A 10246-nucleotide genomic window follows, 5' to 3' on the forward strand; every position below is an offset into this window, starting at 1 on the left:
TATTTGTACAAATGATATTATTTTAGCATATTTTCATAACCTTTTCATTTATTACTGTAAATTTCCCTACCGTGCATACTGAAACATTTTTCAAATAGGATAGAAGTCATATTACAACAACCTTTCCTTCATTTCATGCTTCGGGATTAGTCTCTGCAGCAGTATGTGGCTCCTCTTATATAGGAATCATACATCTTTAGAACCATTTTCGCACCCTCTTGATTCATCACTCTAGGTTTTCACTTCATGTGAAAATGGAAACTTATTTATATAGCATCTCAACATATTCCACTCGCATATGCTAGTAGTCCCGCTTCATTTCTTATTGGAATTTTCAAGAGTAGTTACCATTGCATTATATACCTCACACAATGACTTACATGTGGAAATCGGACAATTTGTAATTTTATTCGTATTGTTTCGGTCCATCATGGTATATTTTCTCTTATGTGAAAATAAAAAGTTATTTAATTAGACAAATCGACATACGCTAGTAGTCCCGCTTCATTTCTTGCTTCTGAAGTTGTCTCTACAGCAATATGTAGCTCCTTCAACAACTTAGATGCGGAAATGATATAATTTCGACACTTTTCTTGTAACCGTTTTATTCATTACTATAGATTGTATCTTCTTGGGGAAGTGGAATATTTTTCAAATAGGGTAGTCGCAATATTACGAGATCATTTTCTTCATTTCATAGTTTGCCACTACTCTGTGCAGCAGTATGTGGCTCCGCCTTATGTAGAAATTATACATCAGTAGCATTATTTTCGCATCATCTTAATCTTTCACTTTAGATTTCCGTTCGTCTAAAACTGAAAATTATATTATATGGCATCATTGACAGATAAAAGTAGCCTTTCAACAATTTCATTATTATAGGGTAGTTTTATTATATGGCATCGTTGACAGATAACTGATTTTTGGTCCCGGAGCGATACGAACGTTCGGTGAACTTTGGGTCCGGTTTCGGGGACCTTGTCAAAACTCGCAAATTTAATCCATTCTAGCCAGTTTTCCAAGCTATTACTCACTAATTTTGGGTCCCGGAACAATACGAACGTTCGGGGAACTTTGGGATCCGGTTATGAAAACGTGGTCAAAACTCACATATTTTGTTCATTCTCGACAGTTTTGTATCCTATTACTCTTTGTGTTTGGGGCTCGCGCACTACAAACGTTCGGGGAGCTGTTGGGTCCTGTTACATGGACCTCGTCAAAATTCACAGCTTTTATACATTCGTGCCAGTTTTGTATGCTATTACTCATTGATTTTGGGTCCCGGCTCGATTCGAAAGTTCCACGAACTCCAGTGACCGGTTACGGGGACCATGTCAAAACTTGTAGATTTGATCCATTCTGGCCAGTTGTGTATGCTATTACTCACTGATTTTTGGTCCCGGGGCTATCCGAACGTTCCGCAAACTCTTGTGACCGGTTACGGGGACCTCGTCAAAACTCGCAGAATTTATACATTCTGGCCAGTTTTATATGCTATTACTCACAAATTTTTGGTCCCGACGCGATACAAACGTTTGGGTAACTTCATGCTCCAGTTTCGGGGCCTCATCAAAACTAGCAGATTTTATACATTCTGGCCAGTTTCGTATGCTATTACTCTCTGATTTTGGGCCAGGGGGCGATCCGAACACACTTCAAAACCTGACGTCCGGTTACGGGGACAGCATCAGAATTCGTAGATTTCATCCATTCTGGTCAGTTTTCCACGCTATTGCTCACTGATTTCGGGTCCCGGGTAGATACGAACGTTCGTGCAACTTCGGTGTCCGGTTACGGGGACATCGTCAAAATTCGTAGATTTTATATATTCATGCCAGTTTAGTATGCTATTACTCATTGATTTTGCGTCCATGGGAGGTCCGAAATTTCCACGAACTCCGGTGACCGGATACGGGGACCTCACAATAACTCGTTGAATTTATACGTCTGGCGATTTATATGGTATTACCCGCTGATTTTGGGTCCATTCTGGCCAGTTTTGTATGATATTACTCACTGATTTTGGGTCCCGGAGCGATACGTAAGTTCAGTGAACTTTGTGTCCGGTTTGGGGGACCTGTCAAAACCCGCAGATTTGGTCCATTCTAGCCAGTTTTCCAAGCTATTAATCACTAATTTGGGTCCCGGGACGATACGAACGTTCAGGGAACTTCGGGATCCGGTTACGGAAACGTCGTCAAAACTAGCATATTTGGTCCATTCTCGGCAGTTTTGTATGTTATTATTCACTATGTTTGGGGTCTGGAGCGCTACAATCGTTCGGGGAACTCTTGGGTCCGGTTACGGGGACCTCATCAAAATTCGCAGAGTTTATACATTCGTGCTAGTTTTGTATGGTATTACTTACTGATTTTGGGTCGCGGGGCGATTCGAAAGTTCCACGAACTCCGCTGACGAGTTACGGGGACATCGTCAAAACTCGTAGATTTGGTACATTCTAGCCAGTTTTATATGTTGTTACTCACTTCTTTTTAGTCCCGGGGTGATCCGAACGTTCCGCGAACTCTGGTGACCGGTTACAAGGACCTCGTCAAAACTCGTAGATTTGGTCCATTCTGGCCAGTTTTGTATGCTTTTACTTGTTGATTTTTGGTCCCGGGGTTACCCGAACATTCCGCGAACTCTGGTGACCGGTTACAGGGACCTCATCAAAACTCGCAGAATTTATATATTCTGGCCAGTTTTATATGCTATTACTCACTGATTTTGGGTCCGGATACGATACAAACGTTTGGGTAACTTCGTGGTTCGGCTACGTAGACCTCGTCAAAACTCGCAGATTTTATACATTCTGGCCAGTTTCGTATGCTATTATTCTCTGATTTTGGGCCACGGGGCGATCCGAACACACTTCAAAACCTGGCGACCGGTTACGGGGATCCCATCAAAATTCGTAGTTTCTGTCCATTCTGGTCAGTTTTCCATGCTATTCCTCACTGAATTTGGGTCCCGGGTAGATATGAATGTTCAGGGAACTTCGGGGTCCGGTTACGGAAACCTCGTCAAAATTCGCATATTTGGTCCATTCTCGTCAGTTTTGTATGCTATTACACACTATGTTTGGGTCCTATGGCGCTACAAATGTTCGTGGAACTCCTGGGTCCGGTTACGGGGACCTCGTTAAAACTTACAGATTTTATACATTCTGGCCAGTTTTGTATGTTATTACTCACTGATTTTGGGTTCCGCCGCGATCCAAACGTTCAATGAACTTGGTGACCGGTTACGGGGACCTCGTAAAAACTCGTAAATTTGGTCCATTCTGGCCAGTTTTATATGATATTACTCACTGATTTTGGGTCCCGGGGTATCCGAACGTTCGAGAAACTCCGGGGACCGGTTAGGGGGACCTCGTCAAAACTATATATGCTATTATCCGCTTATTTTGGGTCCATTCTGGCAAGTTTAGTATGAAATTACTCACTCATTTTGGGTCCTAGAGGGATACGAACGTTCGTTGAACTTCGGGGTCCGATTTAGGGGACCTTGTCAAAACTCGCAAATTTGGTCCATTCTAGCCAGATTCCCATGCTATTACACACTAATTTTGGGTCCCGGGTCGATGCAAACATTCGTGGAACTTCAGGATCCCGTTACTGAAACCTCGTCAAAAGTCACATATTTGGCGCATTCTCGGCAGTTTTGTATGATATTACTCATTGTGTTTGGAGTGTGGGGCGCTACAAACATTCGGGGAACTCCTAGGTCCGGTTACGGGTACCTCGTCAAAATTCAAGAACTCCGGTGACCGGTAACGGAGACCTCGTCCAAACTCATAGATTTGCTCCATTCTAGCCAGTTTTGTATGCTATTACTCACTGATTTTTGGTCCCGGGGCTATCCAAATGTTCACGAACTCTGGTGATCGGTTACCGGGACCTCATCAAAACTCGCAAATTTGGTCCATTCTGGCCAGTTTTATGTGATATTACTCATTGATTTTGGTTCCCGGGGTGATCCGAACGTTCGAGAAACTCCGGGGACCGGTTACGGGGACCTCGTCAAAATTCACAGTTGTTATACTACTACTCACTGATTTTGGGTCCCAGGGCGATCCGAACGTTTCAAGAACTCCGGTGACCGATTACGGGGACCTCGTCAAAACTCGTAGATTCGGTCCATTCTAGCCTGTTTTGTATGCTATTACTCACTAATTTTTGGTCCCGGAGATATCCGAACGTTACGCAACTCTGGTGACCGGTTAAGGGTACCTCGTCAAAACTCGCAGAATTTATACATTCTGACCATTTTTATACGCTATTACTCATTGATTTTGGGTCCCGGCGCGATACAAACGTTTGGGTATCTTCATGGTCCGGTTATGGGGACCTCTTCAAAACTCGCAGATTTTTATACATTCTGGCTAGTTTCGTATGCTATTACTCTCTGATTTTGGGCCACGGGGCGATCCGAATACTCTCCAAAATCTCGGGACCAGTTACGGGGATCCCGTCAAAATTGGTAGATTCAGTCCATTCTGGTCAGTTTTCCATGCTATTGCTCACTAATTTTGGGTCCCGGGGTGATACGAACGTTCGGGGAACTTCAGGGTCCGGTTACGAAAACCTCGTCAAAACTCGCATATTTGGTCCATTCTCGTCAGTTTTGTATGCTATTACTCATCGTGTTTGGGTCATATGGCGCTACAAACGTTCGTGGATCTCCTGGGTCCAGTTACCGGGACCTCATCAAAACTTACAGATTTTATACATTCTTGCCAGTGTTAACGGGCTGGGTTCATGACCCGGAGCCGCCGAGGAAAGTAATACATTGCCAACTCGCTGTGGGGGCCCGTGGCCGATTTAATCGAATCCGGCTACAGATTCCCCTTCGGCAAGGTCAACATCTTCATCGGCATGGTTGGTGCACCCATGCCTGAGCCGGACATCTTCACCGACACCGTCGAGCCGACCAGGTATATCTGTCCCGTTGCGCTTCCAAGCCTGGCGCGCCCAGTTTTCGTCGGCTTCACACAGGGATCTGATGAGCCAGAGAGATCAGCGACTCAGGAGACTACGTCGGTCAACACTGACGATGAGTCATCCATGGGTGACACAGATTCAATCCAGTCCCTGCACGAAGGCTGCCTCGGAGATCTGTCGCTGGCAATGGATCTCGGAGTCCTCAACCAGACCCGCCGTCCGATCGCCGTATACATGGCGGGGGCAACATAGTCCCAACAAAACCCTGCAGCCAACAACGAGGCTGGCGAACCACCCAATAGCCCAGTTGCGGTCCTGGTGGACCTGCCGGTGGAGATAACGAGGCTGATGGTGACCCCTCTGACGGTAGAAAATCAAGGAACAATAAACCGCGAGTTGGCAAAGCTACGAGATGAGATTACGAAGGCCCAGCGAGATGCAGAAGCAGAAGCCGCCAAGATTGAGACTCGGCAAGCTCAGATCACTGCAGAAACGGCCCGCTTGAACAGCGAGAACTGGCGACTTGAAAGACATCAGCGCGCGTCCGACGCTGTCCATCAGAGGAGGCACCACGGACGTTTACCCCTTGATCTGAACCCTACCCGCCTTTTCGACACTCCGCACACCCCGAGGGCAGGAACAGTTCTAGGGGGAGGGCCGGCTCAGCCACCAAACCCGCCGCCTCAGCTAGCAGATGGTCGCGTTCCCCGTTTCCAAACGCCTGAGGTCCACTTTTCCAGACCCCATGGACAACGTGCTCGGCGCGACTCGCCACTTAGAATCCCTTCTGATTTATGGCAACACCTCGACTGAAATAGAAGCAAGAAACGCCATTGAGATGTTGAAAACGGCGGTGGTCCAGAACGCGCAATTCTCACACAATATCGATCGGCTGCACTCCACCCCCAGGCGAGCCACACCATAAGCTGACCGAAGGACCAACCTGCCATAACCAGCGGACCGCGACACCTACCTCAGGGTAACCCGTGTGACCATCAGGACCCTCCCGCCCGCCAGGCCAGGATCACCCGGACATCCAAACCCACCCAGCACCACTTAGCGGAGGTGGCAGGCAAGTCAGGGTGCCATGCTTGGCCCTTGCCCTGCGCAACGAGCGAATGCCGAATGACTTTAATGGACCAAGGAAGGTACCCAACTACACCCCGGACCTTGAGTCGACATCATGGGTTGCGAGTTACGAACTCGCAATGGACATGCTCGACGTGAGTGACGCAGTCTGTGCCAGGTACTTTACAATGATGCTCGAAGGGACGACGCGCACTTGGTTGAAAACCTGCCACCCAACTCCATCCAGACTTGGGCTGAACTGAAACTTTCGAGGAACTTGCAAACGCCCAATGACAATCGTCGACTTACAGCATTGCGTTCAGCGCCCCGATGAGTCGGCCCACCACTGGACGCGGCGGGTTGCGGAAATCATCCACTCGTCAGACGGCATCACGGCGGCTCAAGCCGTGCTGATCCTGGAGCAAAACTGCCACTATGAGCCCTTGGTACAGAAGCTGGGGCGACTCCAGCGCAAGGTCCAGGATATGGGCGAATTGATGGACACCCTCACTCGGTACGCCGAAGAAGACGATACTAAATATCCAGGAGAAGACGGCAACAAGGCCAACTTACCGAGGAAAGGCGAGTCATCCAAGAATCACTCCCGGTTTCAGGGACGCGCCCGGCATAGTCATTGTGGAAATGGCAAGAAAAGGCAGCAGGAAGGATCCACAGACTTCATCACCAACACAAATGCTAACAATGGCAATCTGTAAGTGCATCTAGTGCCCCTTAGTGATTTTGGTGGTTTGAAGACTTATAGGTTAAGTATCTAATGTGCTTATAAGTGTACACAGGATCTATAAGTCATTGAGGAGTTTGAGATATTTGAAGAATATCGACCCCTAAAAATGTATATCTTCAGTTGAAGAAATTGGTCTGAAGTTGAAGAAATGAATCACGAGGAATCTGCGATGAAATTGATGTTCCTCGTGAAGATACTGATATTGAGAAGACCGGTGGTTCCTGAAGAAAATCATTCTGAAGAAATTGAAGCGTGAAGATTTACGTTTTCTGTTTTACTTTCTTCGCATTTGATGAATAGGAACACCGTACTGTTAAAGGGGATCAAAGTAACACCATGGAATGAATTTCCTCATGATGCTCAACCCAAGCCAAATCCTACCAAAAGCCTCAAGTGAGGAACATGAGTGACATGAGGACTCTCATAGATGAGGGTCCCGACCGTTTCGATAACCACGCCAAGTCACTGGTCTTACCCACTCCAACGGTCATATTATTTAAGGGCATTAGTGTCACATCATGCCGGGATGCTCCAAGGCTATAAATAGCCGCCCCCCACAACCACTAGGTAGTTGGCTGCTCCATTAGAAACAGACACTTGTCATAAGAGCAACCCAAATTCCTCAGAGCCTTCGAGAGTAATTCATCAGTGAGGAAATACACCACCCTCCGAAACCACAAACCAAACCTAGTGATTGAGCATCACTGAAGAAGTTGTTCCTGTGTGGGACTGAAGCATTTTACCTTTGAGGACTGTGCATCCTCCAGACGGTTAGGCGTCATGGTCTAGAGCAATCCAGCAGTCAATTGTGGATCGTCGGGTGACCGAGTTTGTGAGGGTTTGGAAGTCAGCCCTGAAGACTTACCACGAGTGTTGGGCGAGGACTGTGTGTCCTTAGCTCAAGGAGAATACGGTAGGTACTGTGTGTCCCGGGACTGGGTGTCCTTTGGTTTCAATACCAAGCCGCTCCAAACCAGATGTACAACTGTCACAACAGTTGGAACTGGGTCATCAACGAGTGTCGTCTCTGAGAATCGGGTTCTAATTCCTCAACTCTTTACTTTCTTTGTATTATGTGTTGATGACTTTCACTGTGACTATTTGAAGAATTTTCTGAAGACTTTCTCTGAATTTCCTCAACCCCAAATTCTTCACAATAGTTAATCATCATCTGTATTCTGCGTGCCTGCTTACTGTGCGATCTATTTTCACATTCTTCACTCTGAAATACTGCTGGTGTGAACGTTTGCACATCTGATCCTTTACTGTTTTCGCTGTAAGTTAGTCATCGGTGAGGAATTTCCTCAAAAGGAATTTCCTCAGTGATGAAATTCTAAAAATCTCCTATTCAACCCCCTCTAGTCGATATAACGCACTTTCAATTGGTATCAGAGCAAGGTACTCCCTTGTTCTGTGTGATTTTGGTTTAACCACCTGGAGTTTTAGTTATGTCGACTGCAGGCATGTTCAAAGTGACTGCACCATGTCCCACCTACGAAGGGAAGAACTTTCCGTTCTGGAAGAACAAAATGCAACTGCATCTACAAGCTATTGACAATGATCTCTGGTGTATTGTGGAAAATGGCGTCCCCATCGTTTCTGCTAGTGTCTCTGCAGCTGATGTGAAAAATTCAAGCAACTCGATTCTCAAGCGAAGAACATCATCTGTGGCTATCTGAGCCCGGGCCAGTTTGGAAGAGTAAGTGCTTTGGGCTCTGCAACACTGATCTGGGAAAGACTGTGCAAGGTAAATGAAGGAGTATCAACCCAGCGTGACTCTAGTGTTGATATTCTTCGCAATCTCTTCAATCGCTTCAAGAGACATGACAATGAATGCTGCCAAGACAACTTTGATCGCCTCACTGATATATCAAATGAACTGCAAGCACTGCGAGCTCGAGACATCACTGATCACGAAGTTGTGAAGAAACTACTGAGATCCTTGGATCCTTCATTTGACACTCTAGTTCTGATGATTCAAGAAAGACCATACTACAAGATGCTAGATCCACCTGATATTCTTGAAAGGCTAAATACTCATGAATTCCAGCAAGAAGAAAAGAGAGATCTATATGGACAAAGCTATTCCAGACCACGTGCACTGAAGGCTAGAGCAATTTCCTCATCTGAAGAAGAAACAGATGACAGCAGTTGTGACCCTGAAGAATTTGGACAGGAGCTCGCAATGCTTGTGAGGAAATTCCACAGATTTACACGCCGCGGTTAGTTCGGTAAATCATCAAGAAGAGACATGAGGAAATCAGAATCTGCATCTGAGGACTACAAGAAACGGACCTGTCACAAGTGCAAGAAATCAGGTCATTACATTGCTGATTGTCCCCGCTGGGGAAAGGAATCAAAGAAGAAGAAATACAAGGATGACAGTTCTGATGACTCGAAGAAGAAGAAGAAATCTTCAAAATCCTCATCTTCAAAGTCCTCTTCACACAAGAAGACTAGCTTCAGAAAGGCTCGTGCACTTTTTGGCAAGGAAATGGATTCCGAGGCAGAATTAGAGGAATGTGATGAAGAAGAAGGTTCTGGAGAAGACTCAGAATTCGGACAGGCTAGTCTTGCACTAGCAACCACTTTCGTCAGCAAGTCAATCTTCAATCTTGAAGAAAATGATTGCACCATCCATACTGAAGACCATGCTGATGACATAGCTCCAACCTATTGCTTCATGGCAAAAGGTTCAAACGTATCAAATGATGCCTCCTCCTCTGATTCAAGTGACTGTGAACATAATGATTATAAGAAACCCAGTTACAGTAAACTTGCTATCATTGCCACTAAACAACAAACTGCTATGGAAAAGCTTCAAAAACTGCTAGACAAAAGTGATGATCTGTTGAATGATGAAATGAATCTTAATCAAATCCTCGCTGATGACATGAAAAATCTTCAGTCTAGATTTGATATTCTTCAGGATTGTTATGATACTCTCCACACTGATCATGAGAAGCTTTCATATGAATTTCTTCAAAGAAAGCTTGATCTTGAGAAACTAAGGATGTCTCATGATGATCTTCGCATGGAAAATGATTCATTACTAGCTCAACAGATCAGTGCTAGTCAAGTTGAATTTATTCCTCCATGTCTTAAATGCATTGAACGAGAAACTGCTAATTCCTCACCAGAATCATCAAATGCTACAAATTCTTCAACTGCACTTGTTGTGTCTATTTCCTCACTTGAGGAAAACACAAATGTTACTGACGAAAATGCAGGGTTGAAGGAATTGTACGTGACAGGCATGTACAAAAGCCTCAAAGCACACCAAACCCTTTGTGATGTGCTCAAAAAGCAGATCTTGAACAGGAACCCGAGGAAAGAAGGAATTGCCTTTGAGAGGAAATTAAATGCTGATGGAACTTATTGGAAACCTAAGCAGTATCCCAAACCTCATGGGTTGCTGCTATTGGGCCTCCTTTTGATCCATCTAATCTAACTGGCTTCTCATGTGAATTATCCAATTCCTCGGATGAGT

Source organism: Hordeum vulgare, chromosome 6H (genome assembly GCF_904849725.1).
Source record: "Hordeum vulgare subsp. vulgare chromosome 6H, MorexV3_pseudomolecules_assembly, whole genome shotgun sequence".
NCBI classification, from domain to species: Eukaryota; Viridiplantae; Streptophyta; class Magnoliopsida; order Poales; family Poaceae; genus Hordeum; species Hordeum vulgare.